The sequence below is a fragment of the Balaenoptera acutorostrata genome, chromosome 3 (assembly GCF_949987535.1).
Source record: "Balaenoptera acutorostrata chromosome 3, mBalAcu1.1, whole genome shotgun sequence".
Taxonomy (NCBI): domain Eukaryota; kingdom Metazoa; phylum Chordata; class Mammalia; order Artiodactyla; family Balaenopteridae; genus Balaenoptera; species Balaenoptera acutorostrata.
In genome coordinates, this window is record NC_080066.1 from 171,647,007 (window position 1) to 171,663,398 (window position 16,392).

The window sequence follows — 16,392 nt, forward strand, 5'->3', positions numbered from 1 at the left end:
TGTTTAATCACATGTCTCTAGGGGAAAAAGAAATTTTGAAAATGTTCTATTTCTAATAATCATGGAACATACATTGCCTTTTAAGATTTGTTTCTCAGAACAGCAGAACTCATTTAGTCTAGGAGAACACAGTGTGGTTCTTAATTATTTTTTTTTCTTTTCTAGATTCTCTGCCAAGAACTACAGAGCAAAATGAAATGACAGTGCAGGAGACAGCTGCTAAGTTACCTCTTTGTTGTATTTCTAATAAGATAGCGACATCATTTCTGTTGCTAATGTATAGCTGTATTAGTTCTGAAATAAGCTATTATGGTTTTTTCTCCCTCAGTGGACTCCAGTTCCAATAAGTAATACATCATTCATAATTGGAAATGTGTATCCCTCCAAAAAAAAGTTTGCTCCTTCTTGCTTACACTTTTAAAGACTTGAGTTCCTTGCTTGAATTTGAAACCACTGCCTGATTTGCATACATAATTTGAGATTGACTGAGCACCCACAGGTCAGGGCTGAGAGTTTAATGAATAAGAAGAGAAGCAGCTGAGGGCAGAGCTCTGAAAAAGACAACAATGAAGGGAAGGAGACTCAGAAAGCTGCCCGGAAAAGCAGGAAGAGCATGGGTGTCAAGGGCAAAGAGCATGTTTAGAAGGCCAGCTCACTTGTGTCAAATACTGTGCAGAAGGACTAAAGTACCCATTGGCTTTAGCCAGTAGAGGTGACTGTTGGACCTGATCGGAGAGGTTTCAGCCAAGTTATTGGGGCAGAAATAAGACCACCGTGGACTGGAGGGGATTTGGAAATGAGAGGCAGAGGAGTGACTGCAGCTTAAAGGCAGAGTGTTAGACAGAGGAGATCACTGATGCAGTTAGGTCCCCAGCAAGCAGGAAGGGGCAGAATCCAAAGTCATGGTGGAAGGATCTGCCAGAGGCTGGGGGGCGGGGAAGCAGCCCCTTCACCTCTGAGACAGGAGGAAGGCGTCATGGCGGCAGGTGGGGCTTAGGGGTGGAAAAAGTTAGCCATTATCCTCCATCCTTATCCTCACCATCATTGTCAACAGTGTCCAGTAAAACTGCAGAGCGGTGTGGGGGGGGGGCAGGAAGTAAAAGACACTGTGGCTTTGGTGACTTCTCTTTTCTTAGAGAAATGGGAAGCGAGGCCATTTGATGAGAGTGACAGAGAAGAGGTGGGGCAGGAGCCTGAGAAGAGTGGCGAAGTTTCGAAAATGTTTTGGGGGAACCAGGAAGAAGCTGGTGGTCCAGAGGTGCAACTGGGACGTGAATACTGCTTATACTGTTCCCATGGCAGGCCCTCACCAAGCCTGCGTAAAGCAGGAAGACGGAGACTCGGGTTGCCGGGTACGAATGATGGAAGGACAAGGGGGCTAGGAAGCTGAGGGCCTTGCTGAGAGCGTGATGGACCAGAGGACCCAGGCCAGGCGGGGAGGCTCACAGTCTGAGACAAACACAGAGAAGAGAAGGGACTGGAGGTCTTGATGAAGATGAAGATCAGGTGCAATGGGACCAGCACTAAACCCAGGCCAGCGGGGACCCTGCCCTGGGACCTGAATTTCAGAGGCCTCTGCTCTGGCCCTTCTCTGGCTGCACCCCTCTCCACAAAGGGAGTCTGCAAGACGAACGAGATGTGCCCCCCCTCCGTCCTCCATCCTCCACCTTTCAGACCCCGTTCCAGGTCCCTGGGACCCTAGGATTCCCTACCCAAGCAGCCCTAAGCACGCTTTCAGTGCCTGTGCAGGCCTCTTCCTGAGGGTCCACCCAAAGGGTGGCTGTTCGTAGGTCATGTGGATTGAGGTGGGATGTGAGGGCTGGGCGTCCACACAAGTGCATGTGAGGCTCCTTATCACCTGGAGCAGAGCCAGGGACAGAGGCCAGCTCTCCCCCATGCCGTGAGTGCCCCACGTGGCTCGCCCAGGAACCGATGAGTTCCACATCACAGCTCTGCCTTCGAGTCATTATTAAAGTATATTTGTCAAGGTAGGAAGATAAAACATATTTTACCTAATAGTTTACCTTGATTTATAATTTTCATATCTCTAGACATATAGCATGCGGGCTTCTGTTTGTACCTTGCCCCAGGCCCTGCAAACGTTAGGGGTGTGCCCGAATGAGAGATTCAGCTGAGTAAGAGGTTGGAGTAGGGATTATTAGACTTCTGAGTCAACATGGCAGGGTAAACACTTGCTGAAAATTCTCAGTCTGCTGCAACATATAGAAATAACAAATGAAATTTTTTTAACAAAAAAATCACATAAGCCTTGTATTATTTCTTTATTCTCTACTTTCACATCCCTCCAATCCATTCCCTGCCTTGCTCTGTGCCTCTCTGGGCCCTATTACCCGCGCTTCCTTGCTGGTGCCTTCCAGCTGGGTTTGGCCAACAGAAGTTACCAGCAAGAGATAGGAGAAGAGGAGGAGAGAGGATGGGGTATTTCTTTCCTGCTCCCTCCCTGCCTCAGGTCTTCCTTCTGGTAGTGGCTACTTCCCTCAAAACTCGGCTTCTACCCTCCTCCATAGCTCCAGCTGTCCCTGGCCTCCAATAATAACATTCTCTCCCTTGTCCCTTCAGACTGGGAGTGGTGACAGCTTCCTAGTCCCTGGTACCTCAAATGACCTTGTTGGATTCTTTATTCCTGTCCATACTTCTGTAAATAGTTTCTTCATTAAAATCTCTTGAATTTAAGTATCTGAGTGATGCTCTATTTTCTGCTGGGACCTTTACTGATTGAAACCATTTTCTAAAACAAGACAGGAAGGTATGTGAATAGAAAAGGATCATAAGCCCCTGGTGCTAAGTGATGACGAAGACTCTGTGGCCATTGTGAGGATCGGGTGGGGGCAGGCGCCAGAAAGACTGGAGGGGTCTGAGGTTTCTACATCTGCAAAGGGGAAGGGACTGAATATGCCTCACAGATATCAGGGGTAGGGTGGGGTGAGAAGAGTTCCATTTTTTTTCGGTTAGGATCAAGACCCCACATTACCTGTGACTAGAAATGAAGATAAGATGCATATATCTCACTAGCAACTGAGTCTGAATCACATGTGGGCACAGAAATTTTTACGTCCCTGTAGTAGGATTCCCAAGCCATGCTTAATTTATGACTTGTTTCAGAGCTAAGAAATTCCTGGGTCTGGGATTGAGGAAATCTCAAAACCACCCTTCAGAGAGAACCCTTGTAGAGCAGATCCACAGGGGAGGTAAGCTCTCAAGAAAAGAAAAGAAAACTACAAAATATGCAAGGATATGCAGCATGATTAAATGCACTCTGACAAAAGAGACAATTCACATCTGAGGAAATAGCTATAATAGAACACTCTGAAAAAGACATTTAAAATCCTCAATGTCATCATAATGGAGGGACTAATACCTATCAAACAAGACTGTGAAATCAGAAGGGTGTGAAAGAAAAAGAGTTAGAGATGAAAAGAAACCAACAGAAAATCTTGTAATGAAAAAATATAATTAGCAAGTTTCATACAGCTTAAGAGAGATTTAATGAACTGGAAGGCAAAACTAAGAAAATCTCCCAGGATGCAGTAGAGAGAGATAAAAAAAGATAGGGGGAAATACTGAAAGGAAAATTAAGGAGACAGATGTAAGGGGAAAAAATTAAGGAGAAGATGTAAGGGAAAGCGCTGACATTAAAGAAGTTTCAAAAGGAGAGGAAAAACGGAGGAGAAAAAAATTTAATGCTGTAAATATCAGATTAAGGGAGAAAAACAATATGAGAACTTCACATATGTAGGGGAAAAAAAAATCACAGAAGCCCAACATCTATTGACACATGAAAAAACTGAGCAGATTTGGAATATAAAGGATTTTTTTCCTTCCACCAAAACCCTATAGCAATATCATACTAAATGGTGATATAAAGACTTAGAAGCATTTGCATAAAAAGCCAGAAATACAACATGGATGCCCACTACCAACCCTACCACTCAATACTGTATCAGAGGTCCTGGCTCACAGAAAAGAGTTATTTGAAGGTGAGATTTTAGAAATGGTGCACTTCCTGGTAATGGTCCAGACATTACCAGGACCAAACAATGGTCCTGCTAAGTGAGCAGCCAGCTAAAGTAATGGAGATGAAGGTCACTGGAACTGAGAGGGCGAAGGAACTGAAAATCTAAAGTACTGGGTAGCACCCAGGATGATGTCAGAGGCTGTATGTGATGCAGGTGATCTGGAACTTGATGGATGACAGTGCCATGGACACAGAAAGCAAATCAATCAGATTCGGGATGATCAAAAAGGGAGGGTCTACCATAGGGTGGGAAATGGTCTCCAAACAGCATTGTGCTTCTGAAGTAGTGTTCCCTCAAAAGACCAACTGAGCAAAGCTCTTGAAGAAGAGCTGAATGTCAGCTAAAGCAAGAAGGAAGATGCAATGTTTTACCACTCAGTTAAGGATGTAGGAAAGTTCACTTGCAATGAAAGAAAGATTCCAAGGATGTCCTTGGAAAGCCTGAGTGAGGGGAAGAGTGGAGGCCAAGTCAGAACAAATGAAGATCCAAGTAGAATAGGCATGAGACACCCAGAAAGAGTGGAGGGGCTTCTGTTTATAACAGAGATGGTGGGGCTGGGAGCCAGATGGGATTAGGTGGCATGGAAGACAAAGCTCTCTCCATTACTCTGTCCCAGCCTGGATAGTGACAGGAGAATCCACTATACATGTTAAGAAATGGAACAGACGGCCTCTTGGGGGTTACACTGGGAAGAAATAAAAAAATAAACTCTGACCTCCTGATCAGATCCACTAAGTATTAACTGCAGATTTCTCAATTGACAGTGCCCTTGTACTGTACTGTAGTCCACACTTATAAGTACACAACACAGGGATATTCTCATTTACCAATATTAGAAATTTAGAGAAATTAGGATATGTCATTAAAGAATGTATCTGGAACAAACACCAAAGTCTTAAATACAATAAATATTTAGTAGAGGGCTGTAGACTTGGAATCTATAAGTACTTAATGGCTTAATCTTATACTGAAGCTACTTGAGATATTTTATTTCACAATTTCAACAAAGAAACTGTTTCATACTTTGCATAATTAACCTCAGAGAAATAGATTTTGGAGACCAACGTCTCTGTTGATCACTTAGCTTAGCTGTGCCCCAAAAGCAACTGTCTCCATTACATCTGTCTTATCATTTCCCCTGATGCAGAACATGGCATGTATAAGTCTTAGGAAGCATCCCTTTCAATAAGGAACAAGTATCAAAACAAGCAAGGATTGGCATCTGTTAGCCTATGAATCTGGACTATTAATTATCTAAGACAAACACAGTGTATTCAAGAAAATAGTACCCATTCATCCACTTTTTTTCCAAAATAGAAATGCACTACATTTAATTTTCGGTTCTCTGTGTTTTAAATAGACAACTCAATAGAGCAATAAATGTCTTCATAATGAATAGATTTTTCTACATAGGGAACTCAATGTCAGGAGCATAGATGAAGATTTAACCCGGTGAACATAAAATTAAACAACAGAACACACAGGAATAATTTGAATTGGCTAGAAAATATTTTGGTTAAAAAAAAAAAGAATCACTATTATTGAGGGTAATTTTTAGGTTGTGATACAAATGCATCATTGTGTAAAAAGAAAAGATTAAATTACCAATATCTGTAATTTAATTACCAATATCTAAAATAAGATCCAGCTCTCTGTGTATCCTGCCTTTCTCCTCATGTAACTGTTCTACTTGGCCACTCTGGTGAGCCCCTCTAGGCTTCGTCTTCCCTGTCTTCTTCCTCACGCTGCTCTGTTTTTTTTCTCCTTTGATCCAAACTCCCACTGCTCTCCTCCTAAACCTTTCCAATGGGTACCACGGAGCTTCCGTTTCTAATTAAACTATTCTACATCTTCTTCAGCTAATGCTCACTGTACCTTATGCCTTAATTGAAACTTGGTTCTCTGTTGGAGACATAGCTTCCCTCCACCTGTTCTCCAAATCCCCTTCCCTCCTTAGTCTTCTGGAACCTCACCATTGATTTCCCCTTGCCTCTTGTATCTTCAACCTTCTCTCTCTATGGGCTCCTTCCCATAGAATTATAATAATCTCACATCTCAACATCCCTCTCTCTCTCCCCACTCACCCACCACACCTTTTTCTATCTTTCCCCTCCTGTCCTCCACCAACCCCCTCCTCTCTTCTCTTCCTCTCTCTTCCAGCTCTTGGAGCCTACCGCTCCACTGACATTGCTCTGGATACAGTCAATGACTCAACAACTACTTTCTTGTTGCTCAATCTAGAAGACTCTCTTAATCATTTCACTGACTTCTTGACAACACTGGTCATCACTGACCCCTCCTTCTTCCTCTATCTCCTGGATCTCAATAGTCTCAATAGTCTCTGCGGAGACCACATAGTCTCTGGATTCTCTTAATTCTCTGGGCACTTTTCCCAGCCAACTTTGCACACTCTTTCTTTGTTTATTCCTAAATGTTGGTACTCCCCATGGTTCTCTCTTCAGATAGTCTTCCCTTCTTGTCTAAATCCTTCTCTCAGCAAGATCTCACTCATCCTATGCCTTCAGTTACCATTTATATACTAATAACTCTCAAATCTATGTCTCTTGTCCAGCTCTTCCTCCTCAGCTTCAGAACCACATATCCAAATGCTGACTGGGCATCTCCTCTTGGATAGCTCGGAGATGGCTCAAATGGAATACATCCTCCCCCTTTTACAACCTGTACCTTCTGTTTTCCCTCTGTCAGTGAGCATTATCGTTACTCCCAGGTGCTAAACCTGAAACCTAAATTCAGTCTTGTCAAAAAAATTTTCTTAATTGAAGTATAGTTGATTTACAATGTTCAATGTTGTGTTGTTATCAAATGTACAACAAACGGACTCAGATATATATATATATATACTTATATATATATATATATACTTGAATCAGATATATATATATATATATATATATAAAATCTTTTTTCAGATTCTTTTCCATTATAGGTTATAACAAGATATTGAATACAGTCCCCTGTGTTATACAGTAGGTCCTTGCTGTTTATCTATTTTATATATAGTAGCATGTATCTGTGTATCTGTTAATTCCAAACTCCTAATTTATCTCTCTCCCCCACTTTCCCCTTTGGTAACCCAAGTTTGCTTTCTATGTCTGTGAGTCTATTTCTGTTTTGTAAATAAGTTCATTTGTTCATCTCTTATATGTGCAATCTAAAAAAATGATACAAATGAATTAAATTTAGTCCTGATACCTACCCTTCCCTCCTTAACCACACCCAATCTATTTACCTAGATCTGTAAACTTCACACAAATCTCCCTTAAGTCTGTCCACATCTCTCCAACACCTGGGCCATAGCCTAGCCCAGGTTCCATCATCTCTTGATTTGGTTGCCATGGTGACCCCTAACCGGTCTCCCTGCCTCTAGACCTCCATTCTCTACAGCCAGAGAGATCTGTCTAAAATGCAATCTGAAGTCGCTCTCCTGACTTAACGCCCTCCCCCGGGATCCTCCATTTCCCCTAGGGGGAGGTCCTCACACACTCACAAAGCCCTTCACGACCTGGCTACTGTCTTCTAGTCCAGCTTCACATCTCACCATCCCTCCACTCTGTGCTCCTGTTACACGCGACTTCTTTTATTTCTGCAGTGAAGTCATGATCTCTCACATGGGGACCTCTGCACATGCTTTTCCATATACCCAAAGCAATCAAGCTCTCTTTGCCTGGCTAACTCTTACTCATCCTTCAAGTATCACCAGAGACATTAATTCCTCCTGGAAGTCTTCCCTAAAAAGGGCCAGGTGCTACCATATCACTTTGTGCTTCTCCTATCATGACACTTCCCACTCTATGGGAACTATCTGTTTAATTGTAGGTGACTGCTAGCTCTGAGGGCAGGGCCCGTGTCTGTCCAGTGCACCATACTATCCCTGTACCAGCGCAGGTCCAGTACATGCTAAGTATTCTATATGTACTAAACCAGTGGTTCTCAAACTTTGTGCCTTCAGGATTCCTTTAAACTCTTAAAAACTCAGAACTCCAAAGGCTTCTGTTTATGTGCGTTATATCTATCAATTGTTACCATACTAGAAATTAAAACTGAGAAAAATTTAAAAGATTAATTCATTTAAAAATAAGTTAATTACGTTGTAACATAACTTTTTAAATGAAAACTAAGTAAGCTTTCCAAAACAAACCAAAAAACTGTGGTAAGAGAATTATTTTACATTTTTGCACGTCTTTAAAATTCTTAATACATTACAGCTGGATTCTCCTATCTGCTTCTGAAAGCCCTTTGTGGCATTCTGATTGTGGTATATAAAGAAAAATACAGCCTCACACAGATATGTAGTTGAAAAGGGAGGAGTATTTTAATAGTTTTTTCATATAACTGTAGATATTCCTTTTGATATTATACCATAACTCAGTAAGTGGTAATTTCTTACAGGCTAGCTGCAATGTATAATTTGAAATCATATCAATTAACTTTTCATACTTTGCTACATTAAAATCCTTTGGTGTATTTTGTATTTTCAATGGATCTTTTACCCAACCATGATTTTGTAACACCATGCATTGGTTATCTTCTAAATGTTAACACATTTCATTATACAATATTTTAAAAACTACATTTGTTAATATCACCACTGAATTTATCAGAAAAGTCTTTAAGTATTGAGAAACTGTCAAGCTCACAGTGGCAGATATAAGTTTCCCAAATTTTAACTTTCACTTGAAAGCTTGAATTTTAGCATTGGCAACAAATACTGTCACAGTTGTTTTCCTTGAAATGACAGGCTCACTTCGTTCATTTTTAAAAAAATGTCGACCAAGTACTCAAGTCTAAATAACCGTAGTTTGTCTGTCAGTCATTCTTTCAAATAAAAATAGTGTTCCATTAAAACAGTGGCCAGTCTAGATCTCAACTTAAACAACTGGGCAAGAGTTTTTCCTGGAGACAATCATCATGCCTCCACGTGTGACAGAAATGCAGTATGGGTACTTCCCAGAATGTTAAAAAGATGTGCACTTGAGAATTAAGATTTAATAAAACAATTTTTTATTGCTTCATCAAGGATACTCAAGTGAAACTGACTTTTCTTTTTCTTTTTTTTAGCTGTGAGGGCAAAGTGGCGAAGAATACAATGATTATCAGTACAATTTGGTATTACTGCCTTGATTTATGCTAAAAACAGGTGAAACGATTCATGCAGTGCTACCTACCACAGATTTTGCATCATCAATGCAAATGTCAAGAGAGTGAAACAAGGCACACAGTGCCTTAGCATTATGAAAATAGTTTGGGCCTCAGAGACCCCTTGGGGCCGGGGATCACACGTACAGAACCGCTGGGCCAGATGAATGAATACAAGGAAGGAGACCGCAAGCCAGCTTGGGTGCTGGTGCCACTGCTGCCCAGCGCTGGCCCTCCCGACCGGAAATCCAGCCTGAGCACCTCCTGCATGGCTGACCCCTCTGCTCTTACTCTTGAGCTTCTAGTTGCTTCCTCCCATCCAACCCGTAGGTGTTGACACCTGGGCCTTAAGAAAGTCCTGGTTGGAACCTGATCTCCTGGTTTCATTTTTGTTATTTCTGGGACCCGGCTTTGGGTATCAGCCCGCTGGCCTTAGGCCCCATGATAAGGAGTATTTTTCTGGACCATTCTGGGGTGTACTGGCCAGATTTACCTCTTGCTAGCTCTGTGTATTGCACTGTGTGTGTTGGAGAAGGCAGTGGGGGAGGGGAAGTACAGGGTTAGGGATTTGGTACAAATTGATATTGTTTAGGGATGTACCTAACTTTGAAAGTAAAACAAAACTGTTCTGCTGTTTTACTTCTTGTAAGACAAGGTGAACTATTCTTATACTCTTGCAGATAGGGCTCAAATAAAAACCTTCATCTGGTCAGTGAATATAAATTGAAAGAAATGACCAACATATTACAGTTTTAAAGCTGTGTGCTCATCCATTTCTCTCCCATCAGTACCTTCTGAATACGCATCAGGAGTTCATCCAAGTATGAGACCTTGGTAAATGCATCTTTTAAATATGAAAGTTAGAGTTGGGCCTGCACAGAACAAGGTATCATTTCCTGAAAATAGCTTCCAGCAAATAGCAAATTAATTTAGTAGCAAATTAGTATAATTTTCAAGGTGGTCCTTTCTATTGAGTAACTCATTTTTATTGTTACACAAGAAATGCTTTCTTCTCCTTGCATACCTCTTATATTACTTTTCTGAGTAATTCTTTTTTTTTTTTTAATTTTTTTTGGAGTATAGTTGATTTACAATGTGTTAGTTTCCGGTGTACAGCAAACTGAATCAGTTATATATATATATATATATATATATATATATATATATATATATATATATATCAGTTATATATATATATATAGTTATAGTTATATATAGTTATAGTTATAGTTATATATATATATATATATATATATATCTCTCTCCATTCTTTTTCAGATTCTTTCCCATATAGGTTATTACAGAATATTGAGTACAGTTCCCTGTGTTATACAATAGGTCCTTGTTAGTTATCTATTTTATATATAGTAGTGTGTAGATGTTAATCCCAATCTCCTAATTTATCACTTCCCCCTGCGTTTCCCGTTTGGTAACAGTAAGTTTGATTTCAAGATCTGTGAGTCTGTTTCTGTTTTGTAAATAAGTTCATTTGTATCTTTTTTTTTATGAGATCCCACATATAAGTGATATCAAATGATGTTTCTCTTTCTCTGTCTGATTTACTTCACTTAGTATGATAACCTCTAGGTCCATCCATGTTGCTGCAAATGGCATTATTTCATTCCCTTTTATGGCTGAGTAATTAATATTCCATTGTATATATGTACACATCTTCTTCATCCATTTCTCTGTCAATGGATGCTCCCCTATCTTGGCTATTGTAAGTAGTGCTGCAACGAACATTGGGATGCATGTATCTTTTCTTTCTTTTTTTTTTTTAAGAAATGTATTTATTTTTTAGATTTATTTTTGGCTGCGTTGGGTCTTTGTTGCTGCGCAGGGGCTTCCTCTAGTTGCAGCGAGCAGAGGCTACTCTTCACTGTGGTGTGCGGGCTTCTCATTGCAGCAGCTTCTCTTTGTTGCAGATCACAGGCTCTAGGCGTGTGGGCTTCAGTAGTTGTGGCATGCAGGCTCAGTAGTTGTGGCTCGCAGGCTCTAGAGCACAGGCTCAGCAGTTGTGGCGCACGGGCTTAGTTGCTCCGCGGGAGGCGGGATCTTCCCAGACCTGGGCTCGAACCCGTGTCCCCTGCATTGGTAGGCAGATTCTTAACCACTGAGCCACCAGGGAAGCCCGATACAAACTGTTATGTATAGAATGGATAAACAACAAGGACCTACTGTTTAACACAGAGAACTGTATTCAATATCCTGAGATAAACCATAATGGAAAAGAATATGAAAAAGAATGTATATATGTGTATAACTGAATCACTTTGCTGCACAGTAGAAATTAACACAACATTGTAGATCAACTATACTTCAATAAAATAAATAAATAATAAAAAATAAAGATGTCCCTCCCAGTTAGGGTATAAACACTCCTCTTGGGGAGTGACATATTCTTTACTTGGTGGCCGGGAAATCTGATAGCATCTTCAACTTTTTCTTAGGAACCTCTTCCTGGGATTGGTAGGGGAAGAATATAAAAGTCCTAGATTCATTTTTTTCTCCTTTTGGGAAATGTACAGCTTACACTTTCTGAAGAATAGTGTTAATAATAATAATAATAGCAGCTGTCATTTGTTAAGCATTTGCCACGTGCCAGCTACTGGGCTAGGCAGTTTATGGAGATGATTCTTTACCGCCTTATAACAAGATGGGTACACGTTCTCTCACTGTTTCATAGTTAAGCGCTCTGAAGATTAGAGAAGTCCCTTGCCCGAGGTCAGTCAGCTTGTAAGTGACGGAGCCAGCATTCAAATCCAGGCCTTCTCCCTTCAGAACTCAAGATCCTAGCTTCTCAATGGCTGAGGATACCGCACGCCACAACTACTGAGCCTGTGCTCTAGAGCCCCCGAGCCACAACTACTGAGCCCACGTGCCACAACTACTGAAGCCCACGCACCTAGAGCCCGTGCTCCGCAACAAGAGAAGCCACCACAATAAGAAGCCCGCACGCCGCAACGAAGAGTAGCCCCCGCTCGCCGCAACTAGAGAGAGCCCGCGAGCAGCAACAAAGACCCAACGCAGCCAAAAAAAAAAAAAAAAAAAGTTTGCATCTGCTAATTCCAAAGGGGGGGACCTCTTTAGACATAAACATTTGGATTAATAACAAAGAACTATAAAAAGATGCACTCTTATCAGATGAAGGACACCAGTGTGAGGTCTCAACCACAATTCTAGGCCTTGAGTCCCTTGATCTCAATTCTGATGACCTTCACCTCTACTCTGCTTCAAAAACTGAACTCAATGGCAAGACCAGGGGCCTTGTCAACTATTCAGAACTTCTCTGCATATGAACTGTTGAGTGTCAAGATCCCATTCACTGTGGATAACTCGCCATTCTTATGACTCTACTGCTCATTTATTCCCACCTTCCTTTCAACATCTTCTGAGACTCCTAGGACCCTGACCGCTTAACGTTCTCTCAGTCTATGAAGGGCCGTCCAGTTTTACTTGTCCTCTCCCTAGCCTAGAGCCCACAGGGCCAGCCTGTAGTTATACTGACCAGTATCCTCAATTCTCTGCCTCCTCATTCCTCCTAACACACCCAGCCCACATGACCCAAACACAAGATCAGTCCAGTCATAATTCTCCGGCCAGGCTTTGGATCCCACCAACCACCTCCTAAGGCACTAGGCTCCTTCAATCGCGTTCCTATACCTTCACTTCTATCAATACTTACTCTTTCTTCCCAACACATATATGTTGTTAAATATCTCCCTAGATTCCCAGTTACTTCTCTAGCAGCTGATTCTTCAAAAGTCGTTTCCGCCACTTCTCTCTACTTGCTCGCCATCAATTCACTCCTCGACCAAAGCAACCTGGCTTCTGCCGCCATTACCTTATCCAAACTGCATTTGTTAATATTATCGATGTTGTTCATCTTGCCAAGTCCAAGGAATCCTTTCTAATTCTTACCTTTTATGACTCTGCCCTGTGGCACCTGAAACGGATGATCCTTCCTTCCTGCTCTAAACTCTCAGCTTGCCTTTTAAAAACCAGTGTTGCCCGGGGCTGCATCCTTGCCCTCTCCTCTTCTCACTCTATAGACCCTTCGGGTGTAATCCACTCAAACCCAGGCCGGCAACTACGCCCAGGACTCACAAACGGGTACCACCTAGCTTCGATGTCTCTGATGAATGGAGACCCCATATGCAGTTTAAAAATGTAGACTCTGAATTCAGACAAACTCGCATCCAAGTCCTGTCTCTGCATTCAGCAGCTCTCTGGCCATCAGAAAGTTATCTTACTTAAACCTCAGTCTCCTCAGCTACAGAATGGGAGTAATCATATCACTGGTATCTACGCTAGAGTTCTTTTGAGGATTAGCGCATGTAAATTATTTCTTTTGAAATAACACATGTAAAAACACATAGTTAATAACGCTCAACAATGTTAGCTACCGTTGTTATTACAGGATTTTTTTTAATCTAAAAGCCTCCAAAGCAACTCAAACTTCACGTAATAAAAAAAATTAACTTGGGACTTCCCTGGCAGTCCAGTGGTTAAGACTCTGCATCCCCTCTGCAGGGGGCACGGGTTCGATCCCTGGTCGGGGAACAAAGATCCCGTATGACACAAGGTGCAGCAAAAAAAACAAAGAAAAAAACCCCCCCAAACCCCCATGAACTTAATGCCCTCATGTTCCTCCTTCATTGTAGTAATAATCATAATAGCTTCTGTCTTTCAAGTTTTAATTTTTATCACTAATCTGCAAGTTAAATATTAGCGACCCCATTTCACATATAAGGAAACTGAGGCTTAGAGAAGTTAGTTACTCTGCTGGAAGTGGCAGGAAAGTGATGGTTAGGATTCAGACCCTAGTCCTTCTGACTCCAAAGTGAATGCTTCCTGGCCCTGGTATCTGACTTTAGTGTTCGAGTCCCACACCAAAAACCCAGGGCATTTATTCTGGACTTCTTCCATCTTAGGCACATCTAGCAATGTGCTGGGGAACTGGCTCTCCTGCAAAAAAGAAAAATTTCCTGATTTGCAGCATTTGCTGATTTCAAGCTACCAAGGTGACATCACTGAATGTGAGCGAGGAAAAAGATGGGCAGAGCTGGCTTGAGGGCCTGCACCAGCGGCTCCAGCAGACTACCGGATCCCTAAGGCCCCAAATCCTGTTAATTCAGATCTAAATAACTTGACTGACAGCAATTTGCCAAAAACAACTTAGTCAAAATCAGGTTGGTGAAAACAACAAAGTATACCGTCTGGTGATAGGCTGCAGACTTTTTCCCTTTTTATTTGCTAATCTCTCCAGCCTCCACACCCCTCAGCCTTCCCCCTCCACACTCCAGCCTGACCGGACAGCTCTCCACTCCTCCCAGGCACCACGGTCTCCTCACCTGCAGTGCCCCTGGCCTGGAACGTCTATCCCTCCGGCCTGCCATCTTTCCCTGGCTGACTCCTGTTCTTCCTCACCTTTCAGTTTAGGCATCAGCCACAGGGGATTACCGGGAACAGAGTAAATGTCAAACAACGGGAGTTAAGTTGGAATAGTGCAAATGTGAGACAATTGGAAGACTGCTTAAACAAATTATACTAGTTTTCAAAACACACATGGCATGACCCTATTTCAGTAGGGAAAAATGCACATAGACACAGAGAAGGATCTGAGAAGCTAGTCTCTAGGGGTTTTAGCAGTGATTTTCTAAATAATGGGTGGGATTCTGTGCATTTTTTTTTTTTGTCTATAGTTTCCGTAATAAGCATGCATTGTTTTTGTAATAAGAAAACCTATTTCTATAAAGCCTTTTTATCGTTAATGTCTTTGTATTCCAATTGTTCACAATGATAGACCATTTTGGACAAGGATGAGTGGCTGACTATTCATTGGCTAGAAAAAGAACCTGGAAAATAATGGAAAACAGGTAATTGTGTGTGCGTGTGGTTTAAAATGACACATTTATTATGTTACAGTTCTGGAGGTCAGAAGTCCGAAATGAGTCTCACTGGGATACAATCCAGGTGTCAGCAGGGCTGCATTCCTTTCTGTGGCTCTACAGGAGAATCCATTCACTTAGCCTGTTTCAGGTTCTAGAAGCTGCCTGCATTCCTTGGCCCGTGGCCCCCTTCCTCTAACTTCAGAGCCAGCAGTGTTGGCCTGAGTCCTTCTCACACTGCAGTCTCCCTAATTCTGACTCTCCTGCCTCCATCTTCTCCATTTAAGAACCCTTGTGATTACACTGGGTTCACCTGGATCATCCAGGCTAATCTTATCGTGTTAGCTGATTAGCAGCCCTATTTCCAGCTGCAACTGTAATCCCCCTGGCCAGCCATGTGCCCTTTGCCCCAGTAACACAAACTCCATGTCCCTGAACATGTCATGTGGCTTCAGTTCTCCATGCTTCTGCATGTGCTATGTGCTCTGAAATGCCTTTAAAACACATATGTGCGCACACAGCGTGACACAATGTGATTAACAGGATCACACCATAGACTATCAATAATAATCCTATCTGCCCTATGGACATGATGGTGCCTTCTTCACCTTGGCATTCTGAGTGTCTCTGGAACTCAGGTACCCAAAGCGTGCTCTGTATACCAGCAGTATCAGTATTACTTGGGATTGTGGCTACTAGATATGCACATTTTCAGGCCCTGCCACAATATCTACTGAATGGGCAACTATGAGGATGGGGTCCAGGAGGGGTGTTTAAAAAGTCCTCCAGGTGATTCTCATGCACCGAAAGTTTGAGAAGCACTGACCCAGGTCCTCCTTAATGTTGGCTGAATGAACTGATAAATGGTTAAAAACATGTGATGCTCCTTTACATTTTTTTTTTTTTTTTTTTTTTAATTATTTTTGGCTGTGTTGGGTCTTCGTTTCTGTGCGAGGGCTTTCTCTAGTTGCGGCAAGCGGGGGCCACTCTTCATCGCGGTGGGCGGGCCTCTCACCGTCGTGGCCTCTCCTGCTGCGGAGCACAGGCTCCAGACGCGCAGGCTCAGCAGTTGTGGCTCACGGGCCCAGCCGCTCCACGGCATGTGGGATCCTCCCAGACCAGGGCTCGAACCCGTGTCCCCTGCACTGGCAGGCGGATTCTCAACCACTGCGCCACCAGGGAAGCCCTCCTTTACATTTTTTAAAACACACCTCCAGTCCAAGCTTTTGCTTTTATATGTGTCAACCTGGACCGATGTATATGTATATACATAAATAAAATAAATAACCAATCTTTTCAAGATGCCC

General features: G+C 42.3%; 1 protein-coding gene across 13 annotated transcripts in view; it reads right to left on the bottom strand.

Moving 5' to 3' along the window:
• LOC130707527 (EF-hand calcium-binding domain-containing protein 11-like) overlaps positions 1-16,392 on the bottom strand; it is a 215,081-nt gene that overhangs the window by 110,443 nt on the left and 88,246 nt on the right. For 9 of the 13 annotated variants that reach the window (XR_009007439.1, XR_009007433.1, XR_009007435.1 and 6 more), the window contains exon 6: positions 2,025-2,213. The gene's annotated coding sequence lies outside the window, so the exon portion shown is untranslated. The remainder of the gene's footprint in view (positions 1-2,024; positions 2,214-16,392) is intronic. The other 4 variants (XR_009007440.1, XM_057542559.1, XM_057542558.1 and 1 more) reach the window with 1 other exon arrangement.